This window comes from Lonchura striata, chromosome 33 (assembly GCF_046129695.1).
Source record: "Lonchura striata isolate bLonStr1 chromosome 33, bLonStr1.mat, whole genome shotgun sequence".
Classification (NCBI taxonomy): Eukaryota; Metazoa; Chordata; class Aves; order Passeriformes; family Estrildidae; genus Lonchura; species Lonchura striata.
Genome location: NC_134635.1, coordinates 4,293,286 through 4,313,033, shown reverse-complemented (window position 1 = coordinate 4,313,033; position 19,748 = coordinate 4,293,286).

Below are 19,748 nucleotides of genomic sequence, written 5' to 3'. Positions count from 1 at the left end.
TCCTTCGATATAAGGATTTTTTGCAGTCAGGGCCAGGGGCCCCTGGGCACATCCTTTTTCCATTTTCCCTGGGAAAGAAAACTCAGCAGTCCAGGTTCCTGATGTCAGTTTGTAGGGCTCCCTTGGGTCTATCAGGGCAGCACAAGTTTGAGGTGGGGACAACTTCGGTGTGGGGTCCATCCTTCGATATAAGGATTCTTTGCAGTCAGGGCCAGGGGCCCCTGGGCACATCCTTTTTCCATTTTCCCTGGGAAAGAAAACTCAGCAGTCCAGGTTCCTGATGTCAGTTTGTAGGGCTCCCTTGGGTCTATCAGGGCAGCACAAGTTTGAGGTGGGGACAACTTCGGTGTGGGGTCCATCCTTCGATATAAGGATTTTTTGCAGTCAGGGCCAGGGGCCCCTGGGCACATCCTTTTTCCATTTTCCCTGGGAAAGAAAACTCAGCAGTCCAGGTTCCTGATGTCAGTTTGTAGGGTTCCCTTGGGTCTATCAGGGCAGCACAAGTTTGAGGTGTGGACAACTTCGGTGTGGGGTCCATCCTTCGATATAAGGATTTTTTGCAGTCAGGGCCAGGAGCCCCTGGGCACATCCTTTTTCCATTTTCCCTGGGAAAGAAAACTCAGCAGTCCAGGTTCCTGATGTCAGTTTGTAGGGCTCCCTTGGGTCTATCAGAGCAGCACAAGTTTGAGGTGGGGACAACTTCGGTGTGGGGTCCATCCTTCGATATAAGGATTCTTTGCAGTCAGGGCCAGGGGCCCCTGGGCACATCCTTTTTCCATTTTCCCTGGGAAAGAAAACTCAGCAGTCCAGGTTCCTGATGTCAGTTTGTAGGGCTCCCTTGGGTCTATCAGGGCAGCACAAGTTTGAGGTGGGGACAACTTCGGAGTGGGGTCCATCCTTCGATATAAGGATTCTTTGCAGTGAGGTCCCAGCCCAGGGCCAGGGGCCCCTGGGCACATCCTTTTTCCATTTTCCCTGGGAAAGAAAACTCAGCAGTCCAGGTTCCTGATGTCAGTTTGTAGGGCTCCCTTGGGTCTATCAGGGCAGCACAAGTTTGAGGTGGGGACAACTTCGGTGTGGGGTGCATCCTTCGATATAAGGATTCTTTGCAGTCAGGGCCAGTGGCCCCTTGGGCACATCCTTTTTCCATTTTCCCTGGGAAAGAAAACTCAGTAGTCCAGGTTCCTGATGTCAGTTTGTAGGGCTCCCTTGGGTCTATCAGGGCAGCACAAGTTTGAGGTGGGGACAACTTTGGTGTGGGGTTCATCCTTCGATATAAGGATTTTTTTCAGTGAGGCCCCAGCCCAGTGCCAGGGGCCCCTGGGCACATCCTTTGGCCATTTTCCCTGGGAAAGAAAACTCAGCAGTCCAGGTTCCTGATGTCAGTTTGTAGGGCTCCCTTGGGTCTATCAGGGCAGCACAAGTTTGAGGTGGGGACAATTTCGGTGTGGGGTGCATCCTTCGATATAAGGATTCTTTGCAGTCAGGGCCAGGGGCCCCTGGGCACATCCTTTTTCCATTTTCCCTGGGAAAGAAAACTCAGCAGTCCAGGTTCCTGATGTCAGTTTGTAGGGCTCCCTTGGGTCTCTCAGGGCAGCACAATTTTGAGGTGGGGACAACTTCGGTGTGGGGTCCATCCTTCGATATAAGGATTCTTTGCAGTCAGGCCCAGCCCAGCGCCGGGGGCCCCTGGGCACATCCTTTTTCCATTTTCCCTGGGAAAGAAAACTCAGCAGTCCAGGTTCCTGATGTCAGTTTGTAGGGCTCCCTTGGGTCTATCAGGGCAGCACAAGTTTGAGGTGTGGACAACTTCGGTGTGGGGTCCATCCTTCGATATAAGGATTTTTTGCAGTCAGGGCCAGGAGCCCCTGGGCACATCCTTTTTCCATTTTCCCTGGGAAAGAAAACTCAGCAGTCCAGGTTCCTGATGTCAGTTTGTAGGGCTCCCTTGGGTCTATCAGTGCAGCACAAGTTTGAGGTGGGGACAACTTTGGTGTGGGGTCCATCCTTCGATATAAGGATTCTTTGCAGTGAGGTCCCAGCCCAGGGCCAGGGGCCCCCGGGCACATCCTTTTTCCATTTTCCCTGGGAAAGAAAACTCAGCAGTCCAGGTTCCTGATATCAGTTTGTAGGGCTCCCTTGGGTCTATCAGAGCAGCACAAGTTTGAGGTGGGGACAACTTCGGTGTGGGGTCCATCCTTCGATATAAGGATTCTTTGCAGTCAGGGCCAGGGGCCCCTGGGCACATCCTTTTTCCATTTTCCCTGGGAAAGAAAACTCAGCAGTCCAGGTTCCTGATGTCAGTTTGTAGGGCTCCCTTGGGTCTATCAGGGCAGCACAAGTTTGAGGTGGGGACAACTTCGGAGTGGGGTCCATCCTTCGATATAAGGATTCTTTGCAGTGAGGTCCCAGCCCAGGGCCAGGGGCCCCTGGGCACATCCTTTTTCCATTTTCCCTGGGAAAGAAAACTCAGCAGTCCAGGTTCCTGATGTCAGTTTGTAGGGCTCCCTTGGGTCTATCAGGGCAGCACAAGTTTGAGGTGGGGACAACTTCGGTGTGGGGTGCATCCTTCGATATAAGGATTCTTTGCAGTCAGGGCCAGTGGCCCCTTGGGCACATCCTTTTTCCATTTTCCCTGGGAAAGAAAACTCAGTAGTCCAGGTTCCTGATGTCAGTTTGTAGGGCTCCCTTGGGTCTATCAGGGCAGCACAAGTTTGAGGTGGGGACAACTTTGGTGTGGGGTCCATCCTTCGATATAAGGATTTTTTTCAGTGAGGCCCCAGCCCAGTGCCAGGGGCCCCTGGGCACATCCTTTGGCCATTTTCCCTGGGAAAGAAAACTCAGCAGTCCAGGTTCCTGATGTCAGTTTGTAGGGCTCCCTTGGGTCTATCAGGGCAGCACAAGTTTGAGGTGGGGACAATTTCGGTGTGGGGTGCATCCTTCGATATAAGGATTCTTTGCAGTCAGGGCCAGGGGCCCCTGGGCACATCCTTTTTCCATTTTCCCTGGGAAAGAAAACTCAGCAGTCCAGGTTCCTGATGTCAGTTTGTAGGGCTCCCTTGGGTCTCTCAGGGCAGCACAATTTTGAGGTGGGGACAACTTCGGTGTGGGGTCCATCCTTCGATATAAGGATTCTTTGCAGTCAGGCCCAGCCCAGCGCCGGGGGCCCCTGGGCACAACCTTTTTCCATTTTCCCTGGGAAAGAAAACTCAGCAGTCCAGGTTCCTGATGTCAGTTTGTAGGGCTCCCTTGGGTCTATCAGGGCAGCACAAGTTTGAGGTGGGGACAACTTTGGTGTGGGGTCCATCCTTCGATATAAGGATTCTTTGCAGTCAGGCCCAGCCCAGGGCCGGGGGCCCCTGGGCACATCCTTTTTCCATTTTCCCTGGGAAAGAAAACTCAGCAGTCCAGGTTCCTGATGTCAGTTTGTAGGGCTCCCTTGGGTCTATCAGGGCAGCACAAGTTTGAGGTGGGGACAACTTTGGTGTGGGGTCCATCCTTCGATATAAGGATTTTTTTCAGTGAGGCCCCAGCCCAGTGCCAGGGGCCCCTGGGCACATCCTTTGGCCATTTTCCCTGGGAAAGAAAACTCAGCAGTCCAGGTTCCTGATGTCAGTTTGTAGGGCTCCCTTGGGTCTATCAGGGCAGCACAAGTTTGAGGTGGGGACAATTTCGGTGTGGGGTGCATCCTTCGATATAAGGATTCTTTGCAGCCAGGGCCAGGGACCCCTGGGCACATCCTTTTTCCATTTTCCCTGGGAAAGAAAACTCAGCAGTCCAGGTTCCTGATGTCAGTTTGTAGGGCTCCCTTGGGTCTCTCAGGGCATCACAATTTTGAGGTGGGGACAACTTCGGTGTGGGGTCCATCCTTCGATATAAGGATTCTTTGCAGTCAGGCCCAGCCCAGGGCCGGGGGCCCCTGGGCACATCCTTTTTCCATTTTCCCTGGGAAAGAAAACTCAGCAGTCCAGGTTCCTGATGTCAGTTTGTAGGGCTCCCTTGGGTCTATCAGGGCAGCACAAGTTTGAGGTGGGGACAACTTTGGTGTGGGGTCCATCCTTCGATATAAGGATTCTTTGCAGTCAGGGCCAGGGGCCCCTGGGCACATCCTTTTTCCATTTTCCCTGGGAAAGAAAACTCAGCAGTCCAGGTTCCTGATGTCAGTTTGTAGGGCTCCCTTGGGTCTATCAGGGCAGCACAAGTTTGAGGTGGGGACAACTTCGGTTTGGGGTCCATCCTTCGATATAAGGATTCTTTGCAGTCAGGCCCAGCCCAGGGCCGGGGGCCCCTGGGCACATCCTTTTTCCATTTTCCCTGGGAAAGAAAACTCAGCAGTCCAGGTTCCTGATGTCAGTTTGTAGGGTTCCCTTGGGTCTATCAGGGCAGCACAAGTTTGAGGTGGGGACAACTTTGGTGTTGGGTCCATCCTTCGATATAAGGATTCTTTGCAGTGAGGTCCCAGCCCAGGGCCAGGGGCCCCCGGGCACATCCTTTGGCAGTTTTCCCTGGGAAAGAAAACTCAGCAGTCCAGGTTCCTGATGTCAGTTTGTAGGGCTCCCTTGGGTCTATCAGGGCAGCACAAGTTTGAGGTGGGGACAACTTCGGTGTGGGGTCCATCCTTCGATATAAGGATTCTTTGCAGTCAGGCCCAGCCCAGGGCCGGGGGCCCCTGGGCACATCCTTTTTCCATTTTCCCTGGGAAAGAAAACTCAGCAGTCCAGGTTCCTGATGTCAGTTTGTAGGGCTCCCTTGGGTCTATCAGGGCAGCACAAGTTTGAGGTGGGGACAACTTCGGTGTGGGGTCCATCCTTCGATATAAGGATTCTTTGCAGTCAGGGCCAGTGGCCCCTTGGGCACATCCTTTTTCCATTTTCCCTGGGAAAGAAAACTCAGCAGTCCAGGTTCCTGATGTCAGTTTGTAGGGCTCCCTTGGGTCTATCAGGGCAGCACAAGTTTGAGGTGGGGACAACTTCGGTGTGGGGTCCATCCTTCGATATAAGGATTCTTTGCAGTCAGGGCCAGCCCAGGGCCGGGGGCCCCTGGGCACATCCTTTTTCCATTTTCCCTGGGAAAGAAAACTCAGCAGTCCAGGTTCCTGATGTCAGTTTGTAGGGTTCCCTTGGGTCTATCAGGGCAGCACAAGTTTGAGGTGTGGACAACTTCGGTGTGGGGTCCATCCTTCGATATAAGGATTTTTTGCAGTCAGGGCCAGGCGCCCCTGGGCACACCCTTTTTCCATTTTCCCTGGGAAAGAAAACTCAGCAGTCCAGGTTCCTGATGTCAGTTTGTAGGGCTCCCTTGGGTCTATCAGTGCAGCACAAGTTTGAGGTGGGGACAACTTTGGTGTTGGGTCCATCCTTCGATATAAGGATTCTTTGCAGTGAGGTCCCAGCCCAGAGCCAGGGGCCCCCGGGCACATCCTTTTTCCATTTTCCCTGGGAAAGAAAACTCAGCAGTCCAGGTTCCTGATGTCAGTTTGTAGGGCTCCCTTGGGTCTCTCAGGGCAGCACAAGTTTGAGGTGGGGAAAACTTCGGTGTGGGGTCCATCCTTCGATATAAGGATTTTTTGCAGTCAGGGCCAGGGGCCCCTGGGCACATCCTTTTTCCATTTTCCCTGGGAAAGAAAACTCAGCAGTCCAGGTTCCTGATGTCAGTTTGTAGGGTTCCCTTGGGTCTATCAGGGCAGCACAAGTTTGAGGTGGGGACAACTTTGGTGTGGGGTCCATCCTTCGATATAAGGATTTTTTGCAGTCAGGGCCCAGCCCAGTGCCAGAGGCCCCTGGGCACATCCTTTGGCCATTTTCCCTGGGAAAGAAAACTCAGCAGTCCAGGTTCCTGATGTCAGTTTGTAGGGCTCCCTTGGGTCTATCAGGGCAGCACAAGTTTGAGGTGGGGACAATTTCGGTGTGGGGTGCATCCTTCGATATAAGGATTCTTTGCAGCCAGGGCCAGGGACCCCTGGGCACATCCTTTTTCCATTTTCCCTGGGAAAGAAAACTCAGCAGTCCAGGTTCCTGATGTCAGTTTGTAGGGCTCCCTTGGGTCTCTCAGGGCATCACAATTTTGAGGTGGGGACAACTTCGGTGTGGGGTCCATCCTTCGATATAAGGATTCTTTGCAGTCAGGCCCAGCCCAGGGCAGGGGGCCCCTGGGCACATCCTTTTTCCATTTTCCCTGGGAAAGAAAACTCAGCAGTCCAGGTTCCTGATGTCAGTTTGTAGGGCTCCCTTGGGTCTATCAGGGCAGCACAAGTTTGAGGTGGGGACAACTTCGGTGTGGGGTCCATCCTTCGATATAAGGATTCTTTGCAGTCAGGGCCAGGGGCCCCCGGGCACATCCTTTTTCCATTTTCCCTGGGAAAGAAAACTCAGCAGTCCAGGTTCCTGATGTCAGTTTGTAGGGCTCCCTTGGGTCTATCAGGGCAGCACAAGTTTGAGGTGGGGACAACTTCGGTGTGGGGTCCATCCTTCGATATAAGGATTCTTTGCAGTCAGGGCCAGCCCAGGGCCGGGGGCCCCTGGGCACATCCTTTTTCCATTTTCCCTGGGAAAGAAAACTCAGCAGTCCAGGTTCCTGATGTCAGTTTGTAGGGCTCCCTTGGGTCTATCAGGGCAGCACAAGTTTGAGGTGGGGACAACTTCGGTGTGGGGTCCATCCTTCGATATAAGGATTTTTTGCAGTCAGGGCCAGGCGCCCCTGGGCACACCCTTTTTCCATTTTCCCTGGGAAAGAAAACTCAGCAGTCCAGGTTCCTGATGTCAGTTTGTAGGGCTCCCTTGGGTCTATCAGTGCAGCACAAGTTTGAGGTGGGGACAACTTTGGTGTTGGGTCCATCCTTCGATATAAGGATTCTTTGCAGTGAGGTCCCAGCCCAGAGCCAGGGGCCCCCGGGCACATCCTTTGGCCATTTTCCCTGGGAAAGAAAACTCAGCAGTCCAGGTTCCTGATGTCAGTTTGTAGGGCTCCCTTGGGTCTATCAGGGCAGCACAAGTTTGAGGTGTGGACAACTTCGGTGTGGGGTCCATCCTTCGATATAAGGATTTTTTGCAGTCAGGGCCAGGGGCCCCTGGGCACATCCTTTTTCCATTTTCCCTGGGAAAGAAAACTCAGCAGTCCAGGTTCCTGATGTCAGTTTGTAGGGCTCCCTTGGGTCTATCAGGGCAGCACAAGTTTGAGGTGGGGACAACTTCGGTGTGGGGTCCATCCTTCGATATAAGGATTCTTTGCAGTCAGGCCCAGCCCAGGGCCGGGGGCCCCTGGGCACATCCTTTTTCCATTTTCCCTGGGAAAGAAAACTCAGCAGTCCAGGTTCCTGATGTCAGTTTGTAGGGTTCCCTTGGGTCTATCAGGGCAGCACAAGTTTGAGGTGTGGACAAATTCGGTGTGGGGTCCATCCTTCGATATAAGGATTTTTTGCAGTCAGGGCCAGGCGCCCCTGGGCACAACCTTTTTCCATTTTCCCTGGGAAAGAAAACTCAGCAGTCCAGGTTCCTGATGTCAGTTTGTAGGGCTCCCTTGGGTCTATCAGTGCAGCACAAGTTTGAGGTGGGGACAACTTTGGTGTTGGGTCCATCCTTCGATATAAGGATTCTTTGCAGTGAGGTCCCAGCCCAGGGCCAGGGGCCCCTGGGCACATCCTTTTTCCATTTTCCCTGGGAAAGAAAACTCAGCAGTCCAGGTTCCTGATGTCAGTTTGTAGGGCTCCCTTGGGTCTATCAGGGCAGCACAAGTTTGAGGTGGGGACAACTTCGGTGTGGGGTCCATCCTTCGATATAAGGATTCTTTGCAGTGAGGTCCCAGCCCAGGGCCAGGGGCCCCTGGGCACATCCTTTTTCCATTTTCCCTGGGAAAGAAAACTCAGCAGTCCAGGTTCCTGATGTCAGTTTGTAGGGCTCCCTTGGGTCTATCAGGGCAGCACAAGTTTGAGGTGGGGACAACTTCGGTGTGGGGTGCATCCTTCGATATAAGGATTCTTTGCAGTCAGGGCCAGGGGCCCCTGGGCACATCCTTTTTCCATTTTCCCTGGGAAAGAAAACTCAGCAGTCCAGGTTCCTGATGTCAGTTTGTAGGGCTCCCTTGGGTCTATCAGGGCAGCACAAGTTTGAGGTGGGGACAACTTTGGTGTGGGGTCCATCCTTCGATATAAGGATTCTTTGCAGTCAGGGCCAGGGGCCCCTGGGCACATCCTTTTTCCATTTTCCCTGGGAAAGAAAACTCAGCAGTCCAGGTTCCTGATGTCAGTTTGTAGGGCTCCCTTGGGTCTATCAGGGCAGCACAAGTTTGAGGTGGGGACAACTTCGGTGTGGGGTCCATCCTTCGATATAAGGATTCTTTGCAGTGAGGTTCCAGCCCAGGGCCAGGGGCCCCTGGGCACATCCTTTTTCCATTTTCCCTGGGAAAGAAAACTCAGCAGTCCAGGTTCCTGATGTCAGTTTGTAGGGCTCCCTTGGGTCTATCAGGGCAGCACAAGTTTGAGGTGGGGACAACTTCGGTGTGGGGTCCATCCTTCGATATAAGGATTCTTTGCAGTCAGGGCCAGTGGCCCCTTGGGCACATCCTTTTTCCATTTTCCCTGGGAAAGAAAACTCAGTAGTCCAGGTTCCTGATGTCAGTTTGTAGGGTTCCCTTGGGTCTATCAGGGCAGGACAAGTTTGAGGTGGGGACAACTTTGGTGTGGGGTCCATCCTTCGATATAAGGATTTTTTGCAGTCAGGGCCGAGCCCAGTGCCAGAGGCCCCTGGGCACATCCTTTGGCCATTTTCCCTGGGAAAGAAAACTCAGCAGTCCAGGTTCCTGATGTCAGTTTGTAGGGCTCCCTTGGGTCTATCAGGGCAGCACAAGTTTGAGGTGGGGACAATTTCGGTGTGGGGTGCATCCTTCGATATAAGGATTCTTTGCAGCCAGGGCCAGGGACCCCTGGGCACATCCTTTTTCCATTTTCCCTGGGAAAGAAAACTCAGCAGTCCAGGTTCCTGATGTCAGTTTGTAGGGCTCCCTTGGGTCTCTCAGGGCAGCACAAGTTTGAGGTGGGGACAACTTCGGTGTGGGGTCCATCCTTCGATATAAGGATTCTTTGCTGTCACGCCCAGCCCAGGGCCGGGGGCCCCTGGGCACATCCTTTTTCCATTTTCCCTGGGAAAGAAAACTCAGCAGTCCAGGTTCCTGATGTCAGTTTGTAGGGCTCCCTTGGGTCTATCAGGGCAGCACAAGTTTGAGGTGGGGACAACTTCGGTGTGGGGTCCATCCTTCGATATAAGGATTCTTTGCAGTCAGGGCCAGGGGCCCCTGGGCACATCCTTTTTCCATTTTCCCTGGGAAAGAAAACTCAGCAGTCCAGGTTCCTGATGTCAGTTTGTAGGGCTCCCTTGGGTCTATCAGGGCAGCACAAGTTTGAGGTGGGGACAACTTCGGTGTGGGGTCCATCCTTCGATATAAGGATTCTTTGCAGTCAGGCCCAGCCCAGGGCCGGGGGCCCCTGGGCACATCCTTTTTCCATTTTCCCTGGGAAAGAAAACTCAGCAGTCCAGGTTCCTGATGTCAGTTTGTAGGGCTCCCTTGGGTCTATCAGGGCAGCACAAGTTTGAGGTGTGGACAACTTCGGTGTGGGGTCCATCCTTCGATATAAGGATTTTTTGCAGTCAGGGCCAGGCGCCCCTGGGCACACCCTTTTTCCATTTTCCCTGGGAAAGAAAACTCAGCAGTCCAGGTTCCTGATGTCAGTTTGTAGGGCTCCCTTGGGTCTATCAGTGCAGCACAAGTTTGAGGTGGGGACAACTTTGGTGTTGGGTCCATCCTTCGATATAAGGATTCTTTGCAGTGAGGTCCCAGCCCAGGGCCAGGGGCCCCCGGGCACATCCTTTGGCAGTTTTCCCTGGGAAAGAAAACTCAGCAGTCCAGGTTCCTGATGTCAGTTTGTAGGGCTCCCTTGGGTCTATCAGGGCAGCACAAGTTTGAGGTGGGGACAACTTCGGTGTGGGGTCCATCCTTCGATATAAGGATTTTTTGCAGTCAGGGCCAGGGGCCCCTGGGCACATCCTTTTTCCATTTTCCCTGGGAAAGAAAACTCAGCAGTCCAGGTTCCTGATGTCAGTTTGTAGGGCTCCCTTGGGTCTATCAGTGCAGCACAAGTTTGAGGTGGGGACAACTTTGGTGTTGGGTCCATCCTTCGATATAAGGATTCTTTGCAGTGAGGTCCCAGCCCAGGGCCAGGGGCCCCTGGGCACATCCTTTTTCCATTTTCCCTGGGAAAGAAAACTCAGCAGTCCAGGTTCCTGATGTCAGTTTGTAGGGCTCCCTTGGGTCTATCAGGGCAGCACAAGTTTGAGGTGGGGACAACTTCGGTGTGGGGTCCATCCTTCGATATAAGGATTCTTTGCAGTGAGGTCCCAGCCCAGGGCCAGGGGCCCCTGGGCACATCCTTTTTCCATTTTCCCTGGGAAAGAAAACTCAGCAGTCCAGGTTCCTGATGTCAGTTTGTAGGGCTCCCTTGGGTCTATCAGGGCAGCACAAGTTTGAGGTGGGGACAACTTCGGTGTGGGGTGCATCCTTCGATATAAGGATTCTTTGCAGTCAGGGCCAGGGGCCCCTGGGCACATCCTTTTTCCATTTTCCCTGGGAAAGAAAACTCAGCAGTCCAGGTTCCTGATGTCAGTTTGTAGGGCTCCCTTGGGTCTATCAGGGCAGCACAAGTTTGAGGTGGGGACAACTTTGGTGTGGGGTCCATCCTTCGATATAAGGATTCTTTGCAGTCAGGGCCAGGGGCCCCTGGGCACATCCTTTTTCCATTTTCCCTGGGAAAGAAAACTCAGCAGTCCAGGTTCCTGATGTCAGTTTGTAGGGCTCCCTTGGGTCTATCAGGGCAGCACAAGTTTGAGGTGGGGACAACTTCGGTGTGGGGTCCATCCTTCGATATAAGGATTCTTTGCAGTGAGGTTCCAGCCCAGGGCCAGGGGCCCCTGGGCACATCCTTTTTCCATTTTCCCTGGGAAAGAAAACTCAGCAGTCCAGGTTCCTGATGTCAGTTTGTAGGGCTCCCTTGGGTCTATCAGGGCAGCACAAGTTTGAGGTGGGGACAACTTCGGTGTGGGGTCCATCCTTCGATATAAGGATTCTTTGCAGTCAGGGCCAGTGGCCCCTTGGGCACATCCTTTTTCCATTTTCCCTGGGAAAGAAAACTCAGTAGTCCAGGTTCCTGATGTCAGTTTGTAGGGTTCCCTTGGGTCTATCAGGGCAGGACAAGTTTGAGGTGGGGACAACTTTGGTGTGGGGTCCATCCTTCGATATAAGGATTTTTTGCAGTCAGGGCCGAGCCCAGTGCCAGAGGCCCCTGGGCACATCCTTTGGCCATTTTCCCTGGGAAAGAAAACTCAGCAGTCCAGGTTCCTGATGTCAGTTTGTAGGGCTCCCTTGGGTCTATCAGGGCAGCACAAGTTTGAGGTGGGGACAATTTCGGTGTGGGGTGCATCCTTCGATATAAGGATTCTTTGCAGCCAGGGCCAGGGACCCCTGGGCACATCCTTTTTCCATTTTCCCTGGGAAAGAAAACTCAGCAGTCCAGGTTCCTGATGTCAGTTTGTAGGGCTCCCTTGGGTCTCTCAGGGCAGCACAAGTTTGAGGTGGGGACAACTTCGGTGTGGGGTCCATCCTTCGATATAAGGATTCTTTGCTGTCACGCCCAGCCCAGGGCCGGGGGCCCCTGGGCACATCCTTTTTCCATTTTCCCTGGGAAAGAAAACTCAGCAGTCCAGGTTCCTGATGTCAGTTTGTAGGGCTCCCTTGGGTCTCTCAGGGCAGCACAAGTTTGAGGTGGGGACAACTTCGGTGTGGGGTCCATCCTTCGATATAAGGATTCTTTGCTGTCACGCCCAGCCCAGGGCCGGGGGCCCCTGGGCACATCCTTTTTCCATTTTCCCTGGGAAAGAAAACTCAGCAGTCCAGGTTCCTGATGTCAGTTTGTAGGGCTCCCTTGGGTCTATCAGTGCAGCACAAGTTTGAGGTGGGGACAACTTTGGTGTTGGGTCCATCCTTCGATATAAGGATTCTTTGCAGTGAGGTCCCAGCCCAGGGCCAGGGGCCCCCGGGCACATCCTTTGGCAGTTTTCCCTGGGAAAGAAAACTCAGCAGTCCAGGTTCCTGATGTCAGTTTGTAGGGCTCCCTTGGGTCTATCAGGGCAGCACAAGTTTGAGGTGGGGACAACTTCGGTGTGGGGTCCATCCTTCGATATAAGGATTTTTTGCAGTCAGGGCCAGGGGCCCCTGGGCACATCCTTTTTCCATTTTCCCTGGGAAAGAAAACTCAGCAGTCCAGGTTCCTGATGTCAGTTTGTAGGGCTCCCTTGGGTCTATCAGGGCAGCACAAGTTGGAGGTGGGGACAACTTCGGTGTGGGGTCCATCCTTCGATATAAGGATTCTTTGCAGTCAGGGCCAGGGGCCCCTGGGCACATCCTTTTTCCATTTTCCCTGGGAAAGAAAACTCAGCAGTCCAGGTTCCTGATGTCAGTTTGTAGGGCTCCCTTGGGTCTCTCAGGGCAGCACAAGTTTGAGGTGGGGACAACTTCGGTGTGGGGTCCATCCTTCGATATAAGGATTCTTTGCAGTCAGGCCCAGCCCAGGGCAGGGGGCCCCTGGGCACATCCTTTTTCCATTTTCCCTGGGAAAGAAAACTCAGCAGTCCAGGTTCCTGATGTCAGTTTGTAGGGCTCCCTTGGGTCTATCAGGGCAGCACAAGTTTGAGGTGGGGACAACTTCGGTGTGGGGTCCATCCTTCGATATAAGGATTCTTTGCAGTGAGGTCCCAGCCCAGAGCCAGGGGCCCCCGGGCACATCCTTTGGCCATTTTCCCTGGGAAAGAAAACTCAGCAGTCCAGGTTCCTGATGTCAGTTTGTAGGGCTCCCTTGGGTCTATCAGGGCAGCACAAGTTTGAGGTGTGGACAACTTCGGTGTGGGGTCCATCCTTCGATATAAGGATTTTTTGCAGTCAGGGCCAGGGGCCCCTGGGCACATCCTTTTTCCATTTTCCCTGGGAAAGAAAACTCAGCAGTCCAGGTTCCTGATGTCAGTTTGTAGGGCTCCCTTGGGTCTATCAGGGCAGCACAAGTTTGAGGTGGGGACAACTTCGGTGTGGGGTCCATCCTTCGATATAAGGATTCTTTGCAGTCAGGGCCAGGGGCCCCTGGGCACATCCTTTTTCCATTTTCCCTGGGAAAGAAAACTCAGCAGTCCAGGTTCCTGATGTCAGTTTGTAGGGCTCCCTTGGGTCTATCAGGGCAGCACAAGTTTGAGGTGGGGACAACTTCGGTGTGGGGTCCATCCTTCGATATAAGGATTCTTTGCAGTCAGGCCCAGCCCAGGGCCGGGGGCCCCTGGGCACATCCTTTTTCCATTTTCCCTGGGAAAGAAAACTCAGCAGTCCAGGTTCCTGATGTCAGTTTGTAGGGTTCCCTTGGGTCTATCAGGGCAGCACAAGTTTGAGGTGTGGACAAATTCGGTGTGGGGTCCATCCTTCGATATAAGGATTTTTTGCAGTCAGGGCCAGGCGCCCCTGGGCACACCCTTTTTCCATTTTCCCTGGGAAAGAAAACTCAGCAGTCCAGGTTCCTGATGTCAGTTTGCAGGGCTCCCTTGGGTCTATCAGTGCAGCACAAGTTTGAGGTGGGGACAACTTTGGTGTTGGGTCCATCCTTCGATATAAGGATTCTTTGCAGTGAGGTCCCAGCCCAGGGCCAGGGGCCCCTGGGCACATCCTTTTTCCATTTTCCCTGGGAAAGAAAACTCAGCAGTCCAGGTTCCTGATGTCAGTTTGTAGGGCTCCCTTGGGTCTATCAGGGCAGCACAAGTTTGAGGTGGGGACAACTTCGGTGTGGGGTCCATCCTTCGATATAAGGATTCTTTGCAGTGAGGTCCCAGCCCAGGGCCAGGGGCCCCTGGGCACATCCTTTTTCCATTTTCCCTGGGAAAGAAAACTCAGCAGTCCAGGTTCCTGATGTCAGTTTGTAGGGCTCCCTTGGGTCTATCAGGGCAGCACAAGTTTGAGGTGGGGACAACTTTGGTGTGGGGTCCATCCTTCGATATAAGGATTCTTTGCAGTCAGGGCCAGGGGCCCCTGGGCACATCCTTTTTCCATTTTCCCTGGGAAAGAAAACTCAGCAGTCCAGGTTCCTGATGTCAGTTTGTAGGGCTCCCTTGGGTCTATCAGGGCAGCACAAGTTTGAGGTGGGGACAACTTCGGTGTGGGGTCCATCCTTCGATATAAGGATTCTTTGCAGTGAGGTTCCAGCCCAGGGCCAGGGGCCCCTGGGCACATCCTTTTTCCATTTTCCCTGGGAAAGAAAACTCAGCAGTCCAGGTTCCTGATGTCAGTTTGTAGGGCTCCCTTGGGTCTATCAGGGCAGCACAAGTTTGAGGTGGGGACAACTTCGGTGTGGGGTCCATCCTTCGATATAAGGATTCTTTGCAGTCAGGGCCAGTGGCCCCTTGGGCACATCCTTTTTCCATTTTCCCTGGGAAAGAAAACTCAGTAGTCCAGGTTCCTGATGTCAGTTTGTAGGGTTCCCTTGGGTCTATCAGGGCAGGACAAGTTTGAGGTGGGGACAACTTTGGTGTGGGGTCCATCCTTCGATATAAGGATTTTTTGCAGTCAGGGCCGAGCCCTGTGCCAGAGGCCCCTGGGCACATCCTTTGGCCATTTTCCCTGGGAAAGAAAACTCAGCAGTCCAGGTTCCTGATGTCAGTTTGTAGGGCTCCCTTGGGTCTATCAGGGCAGCACAAGTTTGAGGTGGGGACAATTTCGGTGTGGGGTGCATCCTTCGATATAAGGATTCTTTGCAGTCAGGGCCAGGGGCCCCTGGGCACATCCTTTTTCCATTTTCCCTGGGAAAGAAAACTCAGCAGTCCAGGTTCCTGATGTCAGTTTGTAGGGCTCCCTTGGGTCTATCAGGGCAGCACAAGTTTGAGGTGGGGACAACTTCGGTGTGGGGTCCATCCTTCGATATAAGGATTCTTTGCAGTCAGGCCCAGCCCAGGGCCGGGGGCCCCTGGGCACATCCTTTTTCCATTTTCCCTGGGAAAGAAAACTCAGCAGTCCAGGTTCCTGATGTCAGTTTGTAGGGTTCCCTTGGGTCTATCAGGGCAGCACAAGTTTGAGGTGTGGACAACTTCGGTGTGGGGTCCATCCTTCGATATAAGGATTTTTTGCAGTCAGGGCCAGGCGCCCCTGGGCACACCCTTTTTCCATTTTCCCTGGGAAAGAAAACTCAGCAGTCCAGGTTCCTGATGTCAATTTGTAGGGCTCCCTTGGGTCTATCAGTGCAGCACAAGTTTGAGGTGGGGACAACTTTGGTGTTGGGTCCATCCTTCGATATAAGGATTCTTTGCAGTGAGGTCCCAGCCCAGGGCCAGGGGCCCCCGGGCACATCCTTTGGCAGTTTTCCCTGGGAAAGAAAACTCAGCAGTCCAGGTTCCTGATGTCAGTTTGTAGGGCTCCCTTGGGTCTATCAGGGCAGCACAAGTTTGAGGTGGGGACAACTTCGGTGTGGGGTCCATCCTTCGATATAAGGATTTTTTGCAGTCAGGGCCAGTGGCCCCTGGGCACATCCTTTTTCCATTTTCCCTGGGAAAGAAAACTCAGCAGTCCAGGTTCCTGATGTCAGTTTGTAGGGCTCCCTTGGGTCTATCAGGGCAGCACAAGTTTGAGGTGGGGACAACTTCGGTGTGGGGTCCATCCTTCGATATAAGGATTCTTTGCAGTCAGGGCCAGGGGCCCCTGGGCACATCCTTTTTCCATTTTCCCTGGGAAAGAAAACTCAGCAGTCCAGGTTCCTGATGTCAGTTTGTAGGGCTCCCTTGGGTCTATCAGGGCAGCACAAGTTTGAGGTGGGGACAACTTCGGTGTGGGGTCCATCCTTCGATATAAGGATTTTTTGCAGTCAGGCCCAGCCCAGGGCCGGGGGCCCCTGGGCACATCCATTTTCCATTTTCCCTGGGAAAGAAAACTCAGCAGTCCAGGTTCCTGATGTCAGTTTGTAGGGTTCCCTTGGGTCTATCAGGGCAGCACAAGTTTGAGGTGGGGACAACTTCGGTGTGGGGTCCATCCTTCGATATAAGGGTTCTTTGCAGTGAGGTCCCAGCCCAGGGCCAGGGGCCCCTGGGCACATCCTTTTTCCATTTTCCCTGGGAAAGAAAACTCAGCAGTCCAGGTTCCTGATGTCAGTTTGTAGGGCTCCCTTGGGTCTATCAGGGCAGCACAAGTTTGAGGTGGGGACAACTTCGGTGTGGGGTCCATCCTTTGATATAAGGATTCTTTGCAGTCAGGGCCAGGGGCCCCTGGGCACATCCTTTTTCCATTTTCCCTGGGAAAGAAAACTCAGCAGTCCAGGTTCCTGATGTCAGTTTGTAGGGCTCCCTTGGGTCTATCAGGGCAGCACAAGTTTGAGGTGGGGACAACTTCGGTGTGGGGTCCATCCTTCGATATAAGGGTTCTTTGCAGTCAGGCCCAGCCCAGGGCCAGGGGCCCCTGGGCACATCCTTTTTCCATTTTCCCTGGGAAAGAAAACTCAGCAGTCCAGGTTCCTGATGTCAGTTTGTAGGGCTCCCTTGGGTCTATCAGGGCAGCACAATTTTGAGGTGGGGACAACTTCGGTGTGGGGTCCATCCTTCGATATAAGGATTCTTTGCAGTCAGGCCCAGCCCAGGGCCGGGGGCCCCTGGGCACATCCTTTTTCCATTTTCCCTGGGAAAGAAAACTCAGCAGTCCAGGTTCCTGATGTCAGTTTGTAGGGTTCCCTTGGGTCTATCAGGGCAGCACAAGTTTGAGGTGGGGACAACTTTGGTGTGGGGTCCATCCTTCGATATAAGGATTTTTTCCAGTCAGGGCCAGGGGCCCCTGGGCACATCCTTTTTCCATTTTCCCTGGGAAAGAAAACTCAGCAGTCCAGGTTCCTGATGTCAGTTTGTAGGGCTCCCTTGGGTCTATCAGGGCAGCACAAGTTTGAGGTGGGGACAACTTTGGTGTGGGGTCCATCCTTCGATATAAGGATTTTTTGCAGTCAGGGCCCAGCCCTGTGCCAGGGGCCCCTGGGCACATCCTTTGGCCATTTTCCCTGGGAAAGAAAACTCAGCAGTCCAGGTTCCTGATGTCAGTTTGTAGGGCTCCCTTGGGTCTATCAGGGCAGCACAAGTTTGAGGTGGGGACAATTTCGGTGTGGGGTGCATCCTTCGATATAAGGATTCTTTGCAGCCAGGGCCAGGGACCCCTGGGCACATCCTTTTTCCATTTTCCCTGGGAAAGAAAACTCAGCAGTCCAGGTTCCTGATGTCAGTTTGTAGGGCTCCCTTGGGTCTCTCAGGACATCACAATTTTGAGGTGGGGACAACTTCGGTGTGGGGTCCATCCTTCGATATAAGGATTCTTTGCAGTCAGGCCCAGCCCAGGGCCGGGGGCCCCTGGGCACATCCTTTTTCCATTTTCCCTGGGAAAGAAAACTCAGCAGTCCAGGTTCCTGATGTCAGTTTGTAGGGCTCCCTTGGGTCTATCAGGGCAGCACAAGTTTGAGGTGGGGACAACTTCGGTGTGGGGTCCATCCTTCGATATAAGGATTCTTTGCAGTCAGGGCCAGGGGCCCCTGGGCACATCCTTTTTCCATTTTCCCTGGGAAAGAAAACTCAGCAGTCCAGGTTCCTGATGTCAGTTTGTAGGGCTCCCTTGGGTCTCTCAGGGCATCACAATTTTGAGGTGGGGACAACTTCGGTGTGGGGTCCATCCTTCGATATAAGGATTCTTTGCAGTCAGGCCCAGCCCAGGGCCGGGGGCCCCTGGGCACATCCTTTTTCCATTTTCCCTGGGAAAGAAAACTCAGCAGTCCAGGTTCCTGATGTCAGTTTGTAGGGCTCCCTTGGGTCTATCAGGGCAGCACAAGTTTGAGGTGGGGACAACTTCGGTGTGGGGTCCATCCTTCGATATAAGGATTTTTTGCAGTCAGGGCCAGGGGCCCCTGGGCACATCCTTTTTCCATTTTCCCTGGGAAAGAAAACTCAGCAGTCCAGGTTCCTGATGTCAGTTTGTAGGGCTCCCTTGGGTCTATCAGGGCAGCACAAGTTTGAGGTGGGGACAACTTCGGTGTGGGGTCCATCCTTCGATATAAGGATTCTTTGCAGTCAGGGCCAGGGGCCCCTGGGCACATCCTTTTTCCATTTTCCCTGGGAAAGAAAACTCAGCAGTCCAGGTTCCTGATGTCAGTTTGTAGGGCTCCCTTGGGTCTATCAGGGCAGCACAAGTTTGAGGTGGGGACAACTTCGGTGTGGGGTCCATCCTTCGATATAAGGGTTCTTTGCAGTGAGGTCCCAGCCCAGGGCCAGGGGCCCCTGGGCACATCCTTTTTCCATTTTCCCTGGGAAAGAAAACTCAGCAGTCCAGGTTCCTGATGTCAGTTTGTAGGGCTCCCTTGGGTCTATCAGGGCGGCACAAGTTTGAGGTGGGGACAACTTCGGTGTGGGGTCCATCCTTCGATATAAGGATTCTTTGCAGTCAGGGCCAGGGGCCCCTGGGCACATCCTTTTTCCATTTTCCCTGGGAAAGAAAACTCAGCAGTCCAGGTTCCTGATGTCAGTTTGTAGGGCTCCCTTGGGTCTATCAGGGCAGCACAAGTTTGAGGTGGGGACAACTTCGGTGTGGGGTCCATCCTTCGATATAAGGATTCTTTGCAGTGAGGTCCCAGCCCAGGGCCAGGGGCCCCTTGGGCACATCCTTTTTCCATTTTCCCTGGGAAAGAAAACTCAGTAGTCCAGGTTCCTGATGTCAGTTTGTAGGGCTCCCTTGGGTCTCTCAGGGCAGCACAAGTTTGAGGTGGGGACAACTTTGGTGTGGGGTGCATCCTTCGATATAAGGATTTTTTGCAGTCAGCGCCAGGGGCCCCTGGGGCACATCCTTTTTCCATTTTCCCTGGGAAAGAAAACTCAGCAGTCCAGGTTCCTGATGTCAGTTTGTAGGGCTCCCTTGGGTCTATCAGGGCAGCACAAGTTTGAGGTGGGGACAACTTTGGTGTGGGGTCCATCCTTCGATATAAGGATTCTTTGCAGTCAGGCCCAGCCCAGGGCCGGGGGCCCCTGGGCACATCCTTTTTCCATTTTCCCTGGGAAAGAAAACTCAGCAGTCCAGGTTCCTGATGTCAGTTTGTAGGGTTCCCTTGGGTCTATCAGGGCAGCACAAGTTTGAGGTGTGGACAACTTCGGTGTGGGGTCCATCCTTCGATATAAGGATTTTTTGCAGTCAGGGCCAGGGGCCCCCGGGCACATCCTTTTTCCATTTTCCCTGGGAAAGAAAACTCAGCAGTCCAGGTTCCTGATGTCAGTTTGTAGGGCTCCCTTGGGTCTATCAGGGCAGCACAAGTTTGAGGTGGGGACAACTTCGGTGTGGGGTCCATCCTTCGATATAAGGATTCTTTCCAGTCAGGGATAGGGGCCCCTGGGCACATCCTTTTTCCATTTTCCCTGGGAAAGAAAACTCAGCAGTCCAGGTTCCTGATGTCAGTTTGTAGGGCTCCCTTGGGTCTATCAGGGCAGCACAAGTTTGAGGTGGGGACAACTTCGGTGTGGGGTCCATCCTTCGATATAAGGGTTCTTTGCAGTGAGGTCCCAGCCCAGGGCCAGGGGCCCCTGGGCACATCCTTTTTCCATTTTCCCTGGGAAAGAAAACTCAGCAGTCCAGGTTCCTGATGTCAGTTTGTAGGGCTCCCTTGGGTCTATCAGGGCAGC